This window comes from Pipistrellus hanaki (genome assembly GCF_964339955.1).
Source record: "Pipistrellus hanaki genome assembly, chromosome: 5".
Taxonomy (NCBI): domain Eukaryota; kingdom Metazoa; phylum Chordata; class Mammalia; order Chiroptera; family Vespertilionidae; genus Pipistrellus; species Pipistrellus hanaki.
In genome coordinates, this window is record NC_140507.1 from 95,074,702 (window position 1) to 95,094,078 (window position 19,377).

Genomic DNA, 19,377 nt, shown 5'->3' on the forward strand with positions numbered 1-19,377 from the left:
AAAACATGAATAATTCAGGGAAAATGACTGTAAACAGAAGAGAACTTGTTTTAGAACAGCTGAAAGAGATTCTCCAAGTCAGTTCTTAATGTAGAAAAGGTAGCTAAGATAAGGGAAATCCTTAATTCGAGTTAAGATAACATCAAACACTGTATGAATCCTATATTCATTACTTAAAGGAGACTAGAGTGGTAAATGTGTGTTATACAAGGCAGAATACCATTGAAATAGAGAAAGAAACACGTTCGGCAGCTTTGGAAAGCTTTACACTTCACTGAAATGTAGTACTACACTCTATAACACAGTTGAGAGACAATGTTCCCTAGCTGCCTCAGTTCATAACAGTGTGTAGGAAGTTGTTTGATAAAGTGGGCAAAGCTTATACTTGGACCAGAAGGCAGAATATTGGAAACTACATGAAAACATGAATAATTCAGTGAAAATGACTGTAAACAGATGAGAACTTGTTTAGAACAGCTGAAAGAGAATCTCCAAGTCAGTTCTTAGTGTAGAAAAGGTAGCTAAGATAAGGGAAATCCTTAATTCGAGTTAAGATAACATCAAACACTGTATGAATCCTATATTCATTACTTAAAGGAGACTAGAGTGGTAAATGTGTGTTATACAAGGCAGAATACCATTGAAATAGAGAAAGAAACACGTTCGGCAGCTTTGGAAAGCCTTACACTTCACTGAAATGTAGTACTACACTCTATAACACAGTTGAGAGACAATGTTCCCGAGCTGCCTCAGTTAATAACAGTGTGTAGGAAGTTGTTTGATAAAGTGGGCAAAGCTTATACTTGGGCCAGAAGGCAGAATATAGGAAACTACATGAAAACATGAATAATTCAGAGAAAATGACTGCAAACAGATGAGAACTTGTTTAGAACAGATGAAAGAGAATCTCCAAGTCAGTTCTTAGTGTAGAAAAGGTAGCTAAGATAAGGGAAATCCGTAATGCCAGTTAAGATCACATGAAACACTGTATGAATCCTATATTCTTTACTTAAAGGAGACTAGAGTGGTAAATGTGTGTTAAACAAGGCAGAATACCATTGAAATAGAGAAAGAAACACGTTCGGCAGCTTTGGAAAGCCTTACACTTCACTGAAATGTAGTACTACACTCTATAACACAGTTGAGAGACAATGTTCCCTAGCTGCCTCAGTTCATAACAGTGATTAGGAAGTTTTTTGATAAAGTGGGCAAAGCTTATACTTGGACCAGAAGGCAGAATATAGGAAACTACATGAAAACATGAATAATTCAGTGAAAATGACTGTAAACAGAAGAGAACTTGTTTTAGAACAGCTGAAAGAGATTCTCCAAGTCAGTTCTTAATGTAGAAAAGGTAGCTAAGATAAGGGAAATCCTTAATTCGAGTTAAGATAACATCAAACACTGTATGAATCCTATATTCATTACTTAAAGGAGACTAGAGTGGTAAATGTGTGTTATACAAGGCAGAATACCATTGAAATAGAGAAAGAAACACGTTCGGCAGCTTTGGAAAGCTTTACACTTCACTGAAATGTAGTACTACACTCTATAACACAGTTGAGAGACAATGTTCCCTAGCTGCCTCAGTTCATAACAGTGTGTAGGAAGTTGTTTGATAAAGTGGGCAAAGCTTATACTTAGGCCAGAAGGCAGAATATAGGAAACTACATAAAAACATGAATAATTCAGAGAAAATGACTGCAAACAGATGAGAACTTGTTTAGAACAGATGAAAGAGAATCTCCAAGTCAGTTCTTAGTGTAGAAAAGGTAGCTAAGATAAGGGAAATCCGTAATGCCAGTTAAGATCACATGTAACACTGTATGAATCCTATATTCTTTACTTAAAGGAGACGAGAGTGGTAAATGTGTGTTAAACAAGGCAGAATACCATTGAAATAGAGAAAGAAACACGTTCGGCAGCTTTGGAAAGCCTTACACTTCACTGAAATGTAGTACTACACTCTATAACACAGTTGAGAGACAATGTTCCCTAGCTGCCTTAGTTCATAACAATGTGTAGGAAGTTGTTTGATAAAGTGGGCAAAGCTTATACTTGGACCAGAAGGCAGAATATAGGAAACTACATGAAAACATGAATAATTCAGTGAAAATGACTGTAAACAGAAGAGAACTTGTTTTAGAACAGCTGAAAGAGATTCTCCAAGTCAGTTCTTAATGTAGAAAAGGTAGCTAAGATAAGGGAAATCCTTAATTCGAGTTAAGATAACATCAAACACTGTATGAATCCTATATTCATTACTTAAAGGAGACTAGAGTGGTAAATGTGTGTTATATAAGGCAGAATACCATTGAAATAGAGAAAGAAACACGTTCGGCAGCTTTGGAAAGCCTTACACTTCACTGAAATGTAGTACTACACTCTATAACACAGTTGAGAGACAATGTTCCCTAGCTGCCTTAGTTCATAACAATGTGTAGGAAGTTGTTTGATAAAGTGGGCAAAGCTTATACTTGGACCAGAAGGCAGAATATAGGAAACTACATGAAAACATGAATAATTCAGTGAAAATGACTGTAAACAGAAGAGAACTTGTTTTAGAACAGCTGAAAGAGATTCTCCAAGTCAGTTCTTAATGTAGAAAAGGTAGCTAAGATAAGGGAAATCCTTAATTCGAGTTAAGATAACATCAAACACTGTATGAATCCTATATTCATTACTTAAAGGAGACTAGAGTGGTAAATGTGTGTTATACAAGGCAGAATACCATTGAAATAGAGAAAGAAACACGTTCGGCAGCTTTGGAAAGCTTTACACTTCACTGAAATGTAGTACTACACTCTATAACACAGTTGAGAGACAATGTTCCCTAGCTGCCTCAGTTCATAACAGTGTGTAGGAAGTTGTTTGATAAAGTGGGCAAAGCTTATACTTGGACCAGAAGGCAGAATATTGGAAACTACATGAAAACATGAATAATTCAGTGAAAATGACTGTAAACGGCTGAGAACTTGTTTAGAACAGCTGAAAGAGAATCTCCAAGTCAGTTCTTAGTGTAGAAAAGGTAGCTAAGATAAGGGAAATCCTTAATTCGAGTTAAGATAACATCAAACACTGTATGAATCCTATATTCATTACTTAAAGGAGACTAGAGTGGTAAATGTGTGTTATACAAGGCAGAATACCATTGAAATAGAGAAAGAAACACGTTCGGCAGCTTTGGAAAGCCTTACACTTCACTGAAATGTAGTACTACACTCTATAACACAGTTGAGAGACAATGTTCCCGAGCTGCCTCAGTTAATAACAGTGTGTAGGAAGTTGTTTGATAAAGTGGGCAAAGCTTATACTTGGGCCAGAAGGCAGAATATAGGAAACTACATGAAAACATGAATAATTCAGAGAAAATGACTGCAAACAGATGAGAACTTGTTTAGAACAGATGAAAGAGATTCTCCAAGTCAGTTCTTAATGTAGAAAAGGTAGCTAAGATAAGGGAAATCCTTAATTCGAGTTAAGATAACATCAAACACTGTATGAATCCTATATTCATTACTTAAAGGAGACTAGAGTGGTAAATGTGTGTTATACAAGGCAGAATACCATTGAAATAGAGAAAGAAACACGTTCGGCAGCTTTGGAAAGCTTTACACTTCACTGAAATGTAGTACTACACTCTATAACACAGTTGAGAGACAATGTTCCCTAGCTGCCTCAGTTCATAACAGTGTGTAGGAAGTTGTTTGATAAAGTGGGCAAAGCTTATACTTGGACCAGAAGGCAGAATATTGGAAACTACATGAAAACATGAATAATTCAGTGAAAATGACTGTAAACAGATGAGAACTTGTTTAGAACAGCTGAAAGAGAATCTCCAAGTCAGTTCTTAGTGTAGAAAAGGTAGCTAAGATAAGGGAAATCCTTAATTCGAGTTAAGATAACATCAAACACTGTATGAATCCTATATTCATTACTTAAAGGAGACTAGAGTGGTAAATGTGTGTTATACAAGGCAGAATACCATTGAAATAGAGAAAGAAACACGTTCGGCAGCTTTGGAAAGCCTTACACTTCACTGAAATGTAGTACTACACTCTATAACACAGTTGAGAGACAATGATCCCGAGCTGCCTCAGTTAATAACAGTGTGTAGGAAGTTGTTTGATAAAGTGGGCAAAGCTTATACTTGGGCCAGAAGGCAGAATATAGGAAACTACATGAAAACATGAATAATTCAGAGAAAATGACTGCAAACAGATGAGAACTTGTTTAGAACAGATGAAAGAGAATCTCCAAGTCAGTTCTTAGTGTAGAAAAGGTAGCTAAGATAAGGGAAATCCGTAATGCCAGTTAAGATCACATGAAACACTGTATGAATCCTATATTCTTTACTTAAAGGAGACTAGAGTGGTAAATGTGTGTTAAACAAGGCAGAATACCATTGAAATAGAGAAAGAAACACGTTCGGCAGCTTTGGAAAGCCTTACACTTCACTGAAATGTAGTACTACACTCTATAACACAGTTGAGAGACAATGTTCCCTAGCTGCCTTAGTTCATAACAATGTGTAGGAAGTTGTTTGATAAAGTGGGCAAATCTTATACTTGGACCAGAAGGCAGAATATAGGAAACTACATGAAAACATGAATAATTCAGTGAAAATGACTGTAAACAGAAGAGAACTTGTTTTAGAACAGCTGAAAGAGATTCTCCAAGTCAGTTCTTAATGTAGAAAAGGTAGCTAAGATAAGGGAAATCCTTAATTCGAGTTAAGATAACATCAAACACTGTATGAATCCTATATTCATTACTTAAAGGAGACTAGAGTGGTAAATGTGTGTTATACAAGGCAGAATACCATTGAAATAGAGAAAGAAACACGTTCGGCAGCTTTGGAAAGCTTTACACTTCACTGAAATGTAGTACTACACTCTATAACACAGTTGAGAGACAATGTTCCCTAGCTGCCTCAGTTCATAACAGTGTGTAGGAAGTTGTTTGATAAAGTGGGCAAAGCTTATACTTGGACCAGAAGGCAGAATATTGGAAACTACATGAAAACATGAATAATTCAGTGAAAATGACTGTAAACAGATGAGAACTTGTTTAGAACAGCTGAAAGAGAATCTCCAAGTCAGTTCTTAGTGTAGAAAAGGTAGCTAAGATAAGGGAAATCCTTAATTCGAGTTAAGATAACATCAAACACTGTATGAATCCTATATTCATTACTTAAAGGAGACTAGAGTGGTAAATGTGTGTTATACAAGGCAGAATACCATTGAAATAGAGAAAGAAACACGTTCGGCAGCTTTGGAAAGCCTTACACTTCACTGAAATGTAGTACTACACTCTATAACACAGTTGAGAGACAATGTTCCCGAGCTGCCTCAGTTAATAACAGTGTGTAGGAAGTTGTTTGATAAAGTGGGCAAAGCTTATACTTGGGCCAGAAGGCAGAATATAGGAAACTACATGAAAACATGAATAATTCAGAGAAAATGACTGCAAACAGATGAGAACTTGTTTAGAACAGATGAAAGAGATTCTCCAAGTCAGTTCTTAATGTAGAAAAGGTAGCTAAGATAAGGGAAATCCTTAATTCGAGTTAAGATAACATCAAACACTGTATGAATCCTATATTCATTACTTAAAGGAGACTAGAGTGGTAAATGTGTGTTATACAAGGCAGAATACCATTGAAATAGAGAAAGAAACACGTTCGGCAGCTTTGGAAAGCTTTACACTTCACTGAAATGTAGTACTACACTCTATAACACAGTTGAGAGACAATGTTCCCTAGCTGCCTCAGTTCATAACAGTGTGTAGGAAGTTGTTTGATAAAGTGGGCAAAGCTTATACTTGGACCAGAAGGCAGAATATTGGAAACTACATGAAAACATGAATAATTCAGTGAAAATGACTGTAAACAGATGAGAACTTGTTTAGAACAGCTGAAAGAGAATCTCCAAGTCAGTTCTTAGTGTAGAAAAGGTAGCTAAGATAAGGGAAATCCTTAATTCGAGTTAAGATAACATCAAACACTGTATGAATCCTATATTCATTACTTAAAGGAGACTAGAGTGGTAAATGTGTGTTATACAAGGCAGAATACCATTGAAATAGAGAAAGAAACACGTTCGGCAGCTTTGGAAAGCCTTACACTTCACTGAAATGTAGTACTACACTCTATAACACAGTTGAGAGACAATGTTCCCGAGCTGCCTCAGTTAATAACAGTGTGTAGGAAGTTGTTTGATAAAGTGGACAAAGCTTATACTTGGGCCAGAAGGCAGAATATAGGAAACTACATGAAAACATGAATAATTCAGAGAAAATGACTGCAAACAGAAAAGAACTTGTTTAGAACAGATGAAAGAGAATCTCCAAGTCAGTTCTTAGTGTAGAAAAGGTAGCTAAGATAAGGGAAATCCGTAATGCCAGTTAAGATCACATGAAACACTGTATGAATCCTATATTCTTTACTTAAAGGAGACTAGAGTGGTAAATGTGTGTTAAACAAGGCAGAATACCATTGAAATAGAGAAAGAAACACGTTCGGCAGCTTTGGAAAGCCTTACACTTCACTGAAATGTAGTACTACACTCTATAACACAGTTGAGAGACAATGTTCCCTAGCTGCCTCAGTTCATAACAGTGAGTAGGAAGTTTTTTGATAAAGTGGGCAAAGCTTATACTTGGACCAGAAGGCAGAATATAGGAAACTACATGAAAACATGAATAATTCATAGAAAATGACTGTAAACAGATGAGAACTTGTTTAGAACAGCTGAAAGAGAATCTCCAAGTCAGTTCTTAGTGTAGAAAAGGTAGCTAAGATAAGGGAAATCCTTAATTCGAGTTAAGATAACATCAAACACTGTATGAATCCTATATTCATTACTTAAAGGAGACTAGAGTGGTAAATGTGTGTTATACAAGGCAGAATACCATTGAAATAGAGAAAGAAACACGTTCGGCAGCTTTGGAAAGCCTTACACTTCACTGAAATGTAGTACTACACTCTATAACACAGTTGAGAGACAATGATCCCGAGCTGCCTCAGTTAATAACAGTGTGTAGGAAGTTGTTTGATAAAGTGGGCAAAGCTTATACTTGGGCCAGAAGGCAGAATATAGGAAACTACATGAAAACATGAATAATTCAGAGAAAATGACTGCAAACAGATGAGAACTTGTTTAGAACAGATGAAAGAGAATCTCCAAGTCAGTTCTTAGTGTAGAAAAGGTAGCTAAGATAAGGGAAATCCGTAATGCCAGTTAAGATCACATGAAACACTGTATGAATCCTATATTCTTTACTTAAAGGAGACTAGAGTGGTAAATGTGTGTTAAACAAGGCAGAATACCATTGAAATAGAGAAAGAAACACGTTCGGCAGCTTTGGAAAGCCTTACACTTCACTGAAATGTAGTACTACACTCTATAACACAGTTGAGAGACAATGTTCCCTAGCTGCCTTAGTTCATAACAATGTGTAGGAAGTTGTTTGATAAAGTGGGCAAATCTTATACTTGGACCAGAAGGCAGAATATAGGAAACTACATGAAAACATGAATAATTCAGTGAAAATGACTGTAAACAGAAGAGAACTTGTTTTAGAACAGCTGAAAGAGATTCTCCAAGTCAGTTCTTAATGTAGAAAAGGTAGCTAAGATAAGGGAAATCCTTAATTCGAGTTAAGATAACATCAAACACTGTATGAATCCTATATTCATTACTTAAAGGAGACTAGAGTGGTAAATGTGTGTTATACAAGGCAGAATACCATTGAAATAGAGAAAGAAACACGTTCGGCAGCTTTGGAAAGCTTTACACTTCACTGAAATGTAGTACTACACTCTATAACACAGTTGAGAGACAATGTTCCCTAGCTGCCTCAGTTCATAACAGTGTGTAGGAAGTTGTTTGATAAAGTGGGCAAAGCTTATACTTGGACCAGAAGGCAGAATATTGGAAACTACATGAAAACATGAATAATTCAGTGAAAATGACTGTAAACAGATGAGAACTTGTTTAAAACAGCTGAAAGAGAATCTCCAAGTCAGTTCTTAGTGTAGAAAAGGTAGCTAAGATAAGGGAAATCCTTAATTCGCGTTAAGATAACATCAAACACTGTATGAATCCTATATTCATTACTTAAAGGAGACTAGAGTGGTAAATGTGTGTTATACAAGGCAGAATACCATTGAAATAGAGAAAGAAACACGTTCGGCAGCTTTGGAAAGCCTTACACTTCACTGAAATGTAGTATTACACTCTATAACACAGTTGAGAGACAATGTTCCCGAGCTGCCTCAGTTAATAACAGTGTGTAGGAAGTTGTTTGATAAAGTGGGCAAAGCTTATACTTGGGCCAGAAGGCAGAATATAGGAAACTACATGAAAACATGAATAATTCAGAGAAAATGACTGCAAACAGAAGAGAACTTGTTTAGAACAGATGAAAGAGAATCTCCAAGTCAGTTCTTAGTGTAGAAAAGGTAGCTAAGATAAGGGAAATCCGTAATGCCAGTTAAGATCACATGAAACACTGTATGAATCCTATATTCTTTACTTAAAGGAGACTAGAGTGGTAAATGTGTGTTAAACAAGGCAGAATACCATTGAAATAGAGAAAGAAACACGTTCGGCAGCTTTGGAAAGCCTTACACTTCACTGAAATGTAGTACTACACTCTATAACACAGTTGAGAGACAATGTTCCCTAGCTGCCTCAGTTCATAACAGTGAGTAGGAAGTTTTTTGATAAAGTGGGCAAAGCTTATACTTGGACCAGAAGGCAGAATATAGGAAACTACATGAAAACATGAATAATTCATAGAAAATGACTGTAAACAGATGAGAACTTGTTTAGAACAGCTGAAAGAGAATCTCCAAGTCAGTTCTTAGTGTAGAAAAGGTAGCTAAGATAAGGGAAATCCTTAATTCGAGTTAAGATAACATCAAACACTGTATGAATCCTATATTCATTACTTAAAGGAGACTAGAGTGGTAAATGTGTGTTATACAAGGCAGAATACCATTGAAATAGAGAAAGAAACACGTTCGGCAGCTTTGGAAAGCCTTACACTTCACTGAAATGTAGTACTACACTCTATAACACAGTTGAGAGACAATGATCCCGAGCTGCCTCAGTTAATAACAGTGTGTAGGAAGTTGTTTGATAAAGTGGGCAAAGCTTATACTTGGGCCAGAAGGCAGAATATAGGAAACTACATGAAAACATGAATAATTCAGAGAAAATGACTGCAAACAGATGAGAACTTGTTTAGAACAGATGAAAGAGAATCTCCAAGTCAGTTCTTAGTGTAGAAAAGGTAGCTAAGATAAGGGAAATCCGTAATGCCAGTTAAGATCACATGAAACACTGTATGAATCCTATATTCTTTACTTAAAGGAGACTAGAGTGGTAAATGTGTGTTAAACAAGGCAGAATACCATTGAAATAGAGAAAGAAACACGTTCGGCAGCTTTGGAAAGCCTTACACTTCACTGAAATGTAGTACTACACTCTATAACACAGTTGAGAGACAATGTTCCCTAGCTGCCTTAGTTCATAACAATGTGTAGGAAGTTGTTTGATAAAGTGGGCAAATCTTATACTTGGACCAGAAGGCAGAATATAGGAAACTACATGAAAACATGAATAATTCAGGGAAAATGACTGTAAACAGAAGAGAACTTGTTTTAGAACAGCTGAAAGAGATTCTCCAAGTCAGTTCTTAATGTAGAAAAGGTAGCTAAGATAAGGGAAATCCTTAATTCGAGTTAAGATAACATCAAACACTGTATGAATCCTATATTCATTACTTAAAGGAGACTAGAGTGGTAAATGTGTGTTATACAAGGCAGAATACCATTGAAATAGAGAAAGAAACACGTTCGGCAGCTTTGGAAAGCTTTACACTTCACTGAAATGTAGTACTACACTCTATACCACAGTTGAGAGACAATGTTCCCTAGCTGCCTCAGTTCATAACAGTGTGTAGGAAGTTGTTTGATAAAGTGGGCAAAGCTTATACTTGGACCAGAAGGCAGAATATTGGAAACTACATGAAAACATGAATAATTCAGTGAAAATGACTGTAAACAGATGAGAACTTGTTTAGAACAGCTGAAAGAGAATCTCCAAGTCAGTTCTTAGTGTAGAAAAGGTAGCTAAGATAAGGGAAATCCTTAATTCGAGTTAAGATAACATCAAACACTGTATGAATCCTATATTCATTACTTAAAGGAGACTAGAGTGGTAAATGTGTGTTATACAAGGCAGAATACCATTGAAATAGAGAAAGAAACACGTTCGGCAGCTTTGGAAAGCCTTACACTTCACTGAAATGTAGTACTACACTCTATAACACAGTTGAGAGACAATGTTCCCGAGCTGCCTCAGTTAATAACAGTGTGTAGGAAGTTGTTTGATAAAGTGGGCAAAGCTTATACTTGGGCCAGAAGGCAGAATATAGGAAACTACATGAAAACATGAATAATTCAGAGAAAATGACTGCAAACAGATGAGAACTTGTTTAGAACAGATGAAAGAGAATCTCCAAGTCAGTTCTTAGTGTAGAAAAGGTAGCTAAGATAAGGGAAATCCGTAATGCCAGTTAAGATCACATGAAACACTGTATGAATCCTATATTCTTTACTTAAAGGAGACTAGAGTGGTAAATGTGTGTTAAACAAGGCAGAATACCATTGAAATAGAGAAAGAAACACGTTCGGCAGCTTTGGAAAGCCTTACACTTCACTGAAATGTAGTACTACACTCTATAACACAGTTGAGAGACAATGTTCCCTAGCTGCCTCAGTTCATAACAGTGATTAGGAAGTTTTTTGATAAAGTGGGCAAAGCTTATACTTGGACCAGAAGGCAGAATATAGGAAACTACATGAAAACATGAATAATTCAGTGAAAATGACTGTAAACAGAAGAGAACTTGTTTTAGAACAGCTGAAAGAGATTCTCCAAGTCAGTTCTTAATGTAGAAAAGGTAGCTAAGATAAGGGAAATCCTTAATTCGAGTTAAGATAACATCAAACACTGTATGAATCCTATATTCATTACTTAAAGGAGACTAGAGTGGTAAATGTGTGTTATACAAGGCAGAATACCATTGAAATAGAGAAAGAAACACGTTCGGCAGCTTTGGAAAGCTTTACACTTCACTGAAATGTAGTACTACACTCTATAACACAGTTGAGAGACAATGTTCCCTAGCTGCCTCAGTTCATAACAGTGTGTAGGAAGTTGTTTGATAAAGTGGGCAAAGCTTATACTTAGGCCAGAAGGCAGAATATAGGAAACTACATAAAAACATGAATAATTCAGAGAAAATGACTGCAAACAGATGAGAACTTGTTTAGAACAGATGAAAGAGAATCTCCAAGTCAGTTCTTAGTGTAGAAAAGGTAGCTAAGATAAGGGAAATCCGTAATGCCAGTTAAGATCACATGTAACACTGTATGAATCCTATATTCTTTACTTAAAGGAGACGAGAGTGGTAAATGTGTGTTAAACAAGGCAGAATACCATTGAAATAGAGAAAGAAACACGTTCGGCAGCTTTGGAAAGCCTTACACTTCACTGAAATGTAGTACTACACTCTATAACACAGTTGAGAGACAATGTTCCCTAGCTGCCTTAGTTCATAACAATGTGTAGGAAGTTGTTTGATAAAGTGGGCAAAGCTTATACTTGGACCAGAAGGCAGAATATAGGAAACTACATGAAAACATGAATAATTCAGTGAAAATGACTGTAAACAGAAGAGAACTTGTTTTAGAACAGCTGAAAGAGATTCTCCAAGTCAGTTCTTAATGTAGAAAAGGTAGCTAAGATAAGGGAAATCCTTAATTCGAGTTAAGATAACATCAAACACTGTATGAATCCTATATTCATTACTTAAAGGAGACTAGAGTGGTAAATGTGTGTTATATAAGGCAGAATACCATTGAAATAGAGAAAGAAACACGTTCGGCAGCTTTGGAAAGCCTTACACTTCACTGAAATGTAGTACTACACTCTATAACACAGTTGAGAGACAATGTTCCCTAGCTGCCTTAGTTCATAACAATGTGTAGGAAGTTGTTTGATAAAGTGGGCAAAGCTTATACTTGGACCAGAAGGCAGAATATAGGAAACTACATGAAAACATGAATAATTCAGTGAAAATGACTGTAAACAGAAGAGAACTTGTTTTAGAACAGCTGAAAGAGATTCTCCAAGTCAGTTCTTAATGTAGAAAAGGTAGCTAAGATAAGGGAAATCCTTAATTCGAGTTAAGATAACATCAAACACTGTATGAATCCTATATTCATTACTTAAAGGAGACTAGAGTGGTAAATGTGTGTTATACAAGGCAGAATACCATTGAAATAGAGAAAGAAACACGTTCGGCAGCTTTGGAAAGCTTTACACTTCACTGAAATGTAGTACTACACTCTATAACACAGTTGAGAGACAATGTTCCCTAGCTGCCTCAGTTCATAACAGTGTGTAGGAAGTTGTTTGATAAAGTGGGCAAAGCTTATACTTGGACCAGAAGGCAGAATATTGGAAACTACATGAAAACATGAATAATTCAGTGAAAATGACTGTAAACGGCTGAGAACTTGTTTAGAACAGCTGAAAGAGAATCTCCAAGTCAGTTCTTAGTGTAGAAAAGGTAGCTAAGATAAGGGAAATCCTTAATTCGAGTTAAGATAACATCAAACACTGTATGAATCCTATATTCATTACTTAAAGGAGACTAGAGTGGTAAATGTGTGTTATACAAGGCAGAATACCATTGAAATAGAGAAAGAAACACGTTCGGCAGCTTTGGAAAGCCTTACACTTCACTGAAATGTAGTACTACACTCTATAACACAGTTGAGAGACAATGTTCCCGAGCTGCCTCAGTTAATAACAGTGTGTAGGAAGTTGTTTGATAAAGTGGGCAAAGCTTATACTTGGGCCAGAAGGCAGAATATAGGAAACTACATGAAAACATGAATAATTCAGAGAAAATGACTGCAAACAGATGAGAACTTGTTTAGAACAGATGAAAGAGATTCTCCAAGTCAGTTCTTAATGTAGAAAAGGTAGCTAAGATAAGGGAAATCCTTAATTCGAGTTAAGATAACATCAAACACTGTATGAATCCTATATTCATTACTTAAAGGAGACTAGAGTGGTAAATGTGTGTTATACAAGGCAGAATACCATTGAAATAGAGAAAGAAACACGTTCGGCAGCTTTGGAAAGCTTTACACTTCACTGAAATGTAGTACTACACTCTATAACACAGTTGAGAGACAATGTTCCCTAGCTGCCTCAGTTCATAACAGTGTGTAGGAAGTTGTTTGATAAAGTGGGCAAAGCTTATACTTGGACCAGAAGGCAGAATATTGGAAACTACATGAAAACATGAATAATTCAGTGAAAATGACTGTAAACAGATGAGAACTTGTTTAGAACAGCTGAAAGAGAATCTCCAAGTCAGTTCTTAGTGTAGAAAAGGTAGCTAAGATAAGGGAAATCCTTAATTCGAGTTAAGATAACATCAAACACTGTATGAATCCTATATTCATTACTTAAAGGAGACTAGAGTGGTAAATGTGTGTTATACAAGGCAGAATACCATTGAAATAGAGAAAGAAACACGTTCGGCAGCTTTGGAAAGCCTTACACTTCACTGAAATGTAGTACTACACTCTATAACACAGTTGAGAGACAATGATCCCGAGCTGCCTCAGTTAATAACAGTGTGTAGGAAGTTGTTTGATAAAGTGGGCAAAGCTTATACTTGGGCCAGAAGGCAGAATATAGGAAACTACATGAAAACATGAATAATTCAGAGAAAATGACTGCAAACAGATGAGAACTTGTTTAGAACAGATGAAAGAGAATCTCCAAGTCAGTTCTTAGTGTAGAAAAGGTAGCTAAGATAAGGGAAATCCGTAATGCCAGTTAAGATCACATGAAACACTGTATGAATCCTATATTCTTTACTTAAAGGAGACTAGAGTGGTAAATGTGTGTTAAACAAGGCAGAATACCATTGAAATAGAGAAAGAAACACGTTCGGCAGCTTTGGAAAGCCTTACACTTCACTGAAATGTAGTACTACACTCTATAACACAGTTGAGAGACAATGTTCCCTAGCTGCCTTAGTTCATAACAATGTGTAGGAAGTTGTTTGATAAAGTGGGCAAATCTTATACTTGGACCAGAAGGCAGAATATAGGAAACTACATGAAAACATGAATAATTCAGTGAAAATGACTGTAAACAGAAGAGAACTTGTTTTAGAACAGCTGAAAGAGATTCTCCAAGTCAGTTCTTAATGTAGAAAAGGTAGCTAAGATAAGGGAAATCCTTAATTCGAGTTAAGATAACATCAAACACTGTATGAATCCTATATTCATTACTTAAAGGAGACTAGAGTGGTAAATGTGTGTTATACAAGGCAGAATACCATTGAAATAGAGAAAGAAACACGTTCGGCAGCTTTGGAAAGCTTTACACTTCACTGAAATGTAGTACTACACTCTATAACACAGTTGAGAGACAATGTTCCCTAGCTGCCTCAGTTCATAACAGTGTGTAGGAAGTTGTTTGATAAAGTGGGCAAAGCTTATACTTGGACCAGAAGGCAGAATATTGGAAACTACATGAAAACATGAATAATTCAGTGAAAATGACTGTAAACAGATGAGAACTTGTTTAGAACAGCTGAAAGAGAATCTCCAAGTCAGTTCTTAGTGTAGAAAAGGTAGCTAAGATAAGGGAAATCCTTAATTCGAGTTAAGATAACATCAAACACTGTATGAATCCTATATTCATTACTTAAAGGAGACTAGAGTGGTAAATGTGTGTTATACAAGGCAGAATACCATTGAAATAGAGAAAGAAACACGTTCGGCAGCTTTGGAAAGCCTTACACTTCACTGAAATGTAGTACTACACTCTATAACACAGTTGAGAGACAATGTTCCCGAGCTGCCTCAGTTAATAACACTGTGTAGGAAGTTGTTTGATAAAGTGGGCAAAGCTTATACTTGGGCCAGAAGGCAGAATATAGGAAACTACATGAAAACATGAATAATTCAGAGAAAATGACTGCAAACAGATGAGAACTTGTTTAGAACAGATGAAAGAGATTCTCCAAGTCAGTTCTTAATGTAGAAAAGGTAGCTAAGATAAGGGAAATCCTTAATTCGAGTTAAGATAACATCAAACACTGTATGAATCCTATATTCATTACTTAAAGGAGACTAGAGTGGTAAATGTGTGTTATACAAGGCAGAATACCATTGAAATAGAGAAAGAAACACGTTCGGCAGCTTTGGAAAGCTTTACACTTCACTGAAATGTAGTACTACACTCTATAACACAGTTGAGAGACAATGTTCCCTAGCTGCCTCAGTTCATAACAGTGTGTAGGAAGTTGTTTGATAAAGTGGGCAAAGCTTATACTTGGACCAGAAGGCAGAATATTGGAAACTACATGAAAACATGAATAATTCAGTGAAAATGACTGTAAACAGATGAGAACTTGTTTAGAACAGCTGAAAGAGAATCTCCAAGTCAGTTCTTAGTGTAGAAAAGGTAGCTAAGATAAGGGAAATCCTTAATTCGAGTTAAGATAACATCAAACACTGTATGAATCCTATATTCATTACTTAAAGGAGACTAGAGTGGTAAATGTGTGTTATACAAGGCAGAATACCATTGAAATAGAGAAAGAAACACGTTCGGCAGCTTTGGAAAGCCTTACACTTCACTGAAATGTAGTACTACACTCTATAACACAGTTGAGAGACAATGTTCCCGAGCTGCCTCAGTTAATAACAGTGTGTAGGAAGTTGTTTGATAAAGTGGACAAAGCTTATACTTGGGCCAGAAGGCAGAATATAGGAAACTACATGAAAACATGAATAATTCAGAGAAAATGACTGCAAACAGAAAAGAACTTGTTTAGAACAGATGAAAGAGAATCTCCAAGTCAGTTCTTAGTGTAGAAAAGGTAGCTAAGATAAGGGAAATCCGTAATGCCAGTTAAGATCACATGAAACACTGTATGAATCCTATATTCTTTACTTAAAGGAGACTAGAGTGGTAAATGTGTGTTAAACAAGGCAGAATACCATTGAAATAGAGAAAGAAACACGTTCGGCAGCTTTGGAAAGCCTTACACTTCACTGAAATGTAGTACTACACTCTATAACACAGTTGAGAGACAATGTTCCCTAGCTGCCTCAGTTCATAACAGTGAGTAGGAAGTTTTTTGATAAAGTGGGCAAAGCTTATACTTGGACCAGAAGGCAGAATATAGGAAACTACATGAAAACATGAATAATTCATAGAAAATGACTGTAAACAGATGAGAACTTGTTTAGAACAGCTGAAAGAGAATCTCCAAGTCAGTTCTTAGTGTAGAAAAGGTAGCTAAGATAAGGGAAATCCTTAATTCGAGTTAAGATAACATCAAACACTGTATGAATCCTATATTCATTACTTAAAGGAGACTAGAGTGGTAAATGTGTGTTATACAAGGCAGAATACCATTGAAATAGAGAAAGAAACACGTTCGGCAGCTTTGGAAAGCCTTACACTTCACTGAAATGTAGTACTACACTCTATAACACAGTTGAGAGACAATGATCCCGAGCTGCCTCAGTTAATAACAGTGTGTAGGAAGTTGTTTGATAAAGTGGGCAAAGCTTATACTTGGGCCAGAAGGCAGAATATAGGAAACTACATGAAAACATGAATAATTCAGAGAAAATGACTGCAAACAGATGAGAACTTGTTTAGAACAGATGAAAGAGAATCTCCAAGTCAGTTCTTAGTGTAGAAAAGGTAGCTAAGATAAGGGAAATCCGTAATGCCAGTTAAGATCACATGAAACACTGTATGAATCCTATATTCTTTACTTAAAGGAGACTAGAGTGGTAAATGTGTGTTAAACAAGGCAGAATACCATTGAAATAGAGAAAGAAACACGTTCGGCAGCTTTGGAAAGCCTTACACTTCACTGAAATGTAGTACTACACTCTATAACACAGTTGAGAGACAATGTTCCCTAGCTGCCTTAGTTCATAACAATGTGTAGGAAGTTGTTTGATAAAGTGGGCAAATCTTATACTTGGACCAGAAGGCAGAATATAGGAAACTACATGAAAACATGAATAATTCAGTGAAAATGACTGTAAACAGAAGAGAACTTGTTTTAGAACAGCTGAAAGAGATTCTCCAAGTCAGTTCTTAATGTAGAAAAGGTAGCTAAGATAAGGGAAATCCTTAATTCGAGTTAAGATAACATCAAACACTGTATGAATCCTATATTCATTACTTAAAGGAGACTAGAGTGGTAAATGTGTGTTATACAAGGCAGAATACCATTGAAATAGAGAAAGAAACACGTTCGGCAGCTTTGGAAAGCTTTACACTTCACTGAAATGTAGTACTACACTCTATAACACAGTTGAGAGACAATGTTCCCTAGCTGCCTCAGTTCATAACAGTGTGTAGGAAGTTGTTTGATAAAGTGGGCAAAGCTTATACTTGGACCAGAAGGCAGAATATTGGAAACTACATGAAAACATGAATAATTCAGTGAAAATGACTGTAAACAGATGAGAACTTGTTTAGAACAGCTGAAAGAGAATCTCCAAGTCAGTTCTTAGTGTAGAAAAGGTAGCTAAGATAAGGGAAATCCTTAATTCGAGTTAAGATAACATCAAACACTGTATGAATCCTATATTCATTACTTAAAGGAGACTAGAGTGGTAAATGTGTGTTATACAAGGCAGAATACCATTGAAATAGAGAAAGAAACACGTTCGGCAGCTTTGGAAAGCCTTACACTTCACTGAAATGTAGTACTACACTCTATAACACAGTTGAGAGACAATGTTCCCGAGCTGCCTCAGTTAATAACAGTGTGTAGGAAGTTGTTTGATAAAGTGGGCAAAGCTTATACTTGGGCTAGAAGGCAGAATATAGGAAACTACATGAAAACATGAATAATTCAGAGAAAATGACTGCAAACAGATGAGAACTTGTTTAGAACAGATGAAAGAGAATCTCCAAGTCAGTTCTTAGTGTAGAAAAGGTAGCTAAGATAAGGGAAATCCGTAATGCCAGTTAAGATCACATGAAACACTGTATGAATCCTATATTCTTTACTTAAAGGAGACTAGAGTGGTAAATGTGTGTTAAACAAGGCAGAATACCATTGAAATAGAGAAAGAAACACGTTCGGCAGCTTTGGAAAGCCTTACACTTCACTGAAATGTAGTACTACACTCTATAACACAGTTGAGAGACAATGTTCCCTAGCTGCCTCAGTTCATAACAGTGAGTAGGAAGTTTTTTGATAAAGTGGGCAAAGCTTATACTTGGACCAGAAGGCAGAATATAGGAAACTACATGAAAACATGAATAATTCATAGAAAATGACTGTAAACAGATGAGAACTTGTTTAGAACAGCTGAAAGAGAATCTCCAAGTCAGTTCTTAGTGTAGAAAAGGTAGCTAAGATAAGGGAAATCCTTAATTCGAGTTAAGATAACATCAAACACTGTATGAATCCTATATTCATTACTTAAAGGAGACTAGAGTGGTAAATGTGTGTTATACAAGGCAGAATACCATTGAAATAGAGAAAGAAACACGTTCGGCAGCTTTGGAAAGCCTTACACTTCACTGAAATGTAGTACTACACTCTATAACACAGTTGAGAGACAATGTTCCCGAGCTGCCTCAGTTAATAACAGTGTGTAGGAAGTTGTTTGATAAAGTGGGCAAAGCTTATACTTGGGCCAGAAGGCAGAATATAGGAAACTACATGAAAACATGAATAATTCAGAGAAAATGACTGCAAACAGATGAGAACTTGTTTAGAACAGATGAAAGAGAATCTCCAAGTCAGTTCTTAGTGTAGAAAAGGTAGCTAAAATAAGGGAAATCCGTAATGCCAGTTAAGATCACATGAAACACTGTATGAATCCTATATTCTTTACTTAAAGGAGACTAGAGTGGTAAATGTGTGTTAAACAAGGCGGAATACCATTGAAATAGAGAAAGAAACACGTTCGGCAGCTTTGGAAAGCCTTACACTTCACTGAAATGTAGTACTACACTCTATAACACAGTTGAGAGACAATGTTCCCTAGCTGCCTCAGTTCATAACAGTGTGTAGGAAGTTGTTTGATAAAGTGGGAAAAGCTTATACTTGGACCAGAAGGCAGAATATTGGAAACTACATGAAAACATGAATAATTCAGTGAAAATGACTGTAAACGGCTGAGAACTTGTTTAGAACAGCTGAAAGAGAATCTCCAAGTCAGTTCTTAGTGTAGAAAAGGTAGCTAAGATAAGGGAAATCCTTAATTCGAGTTAAGAT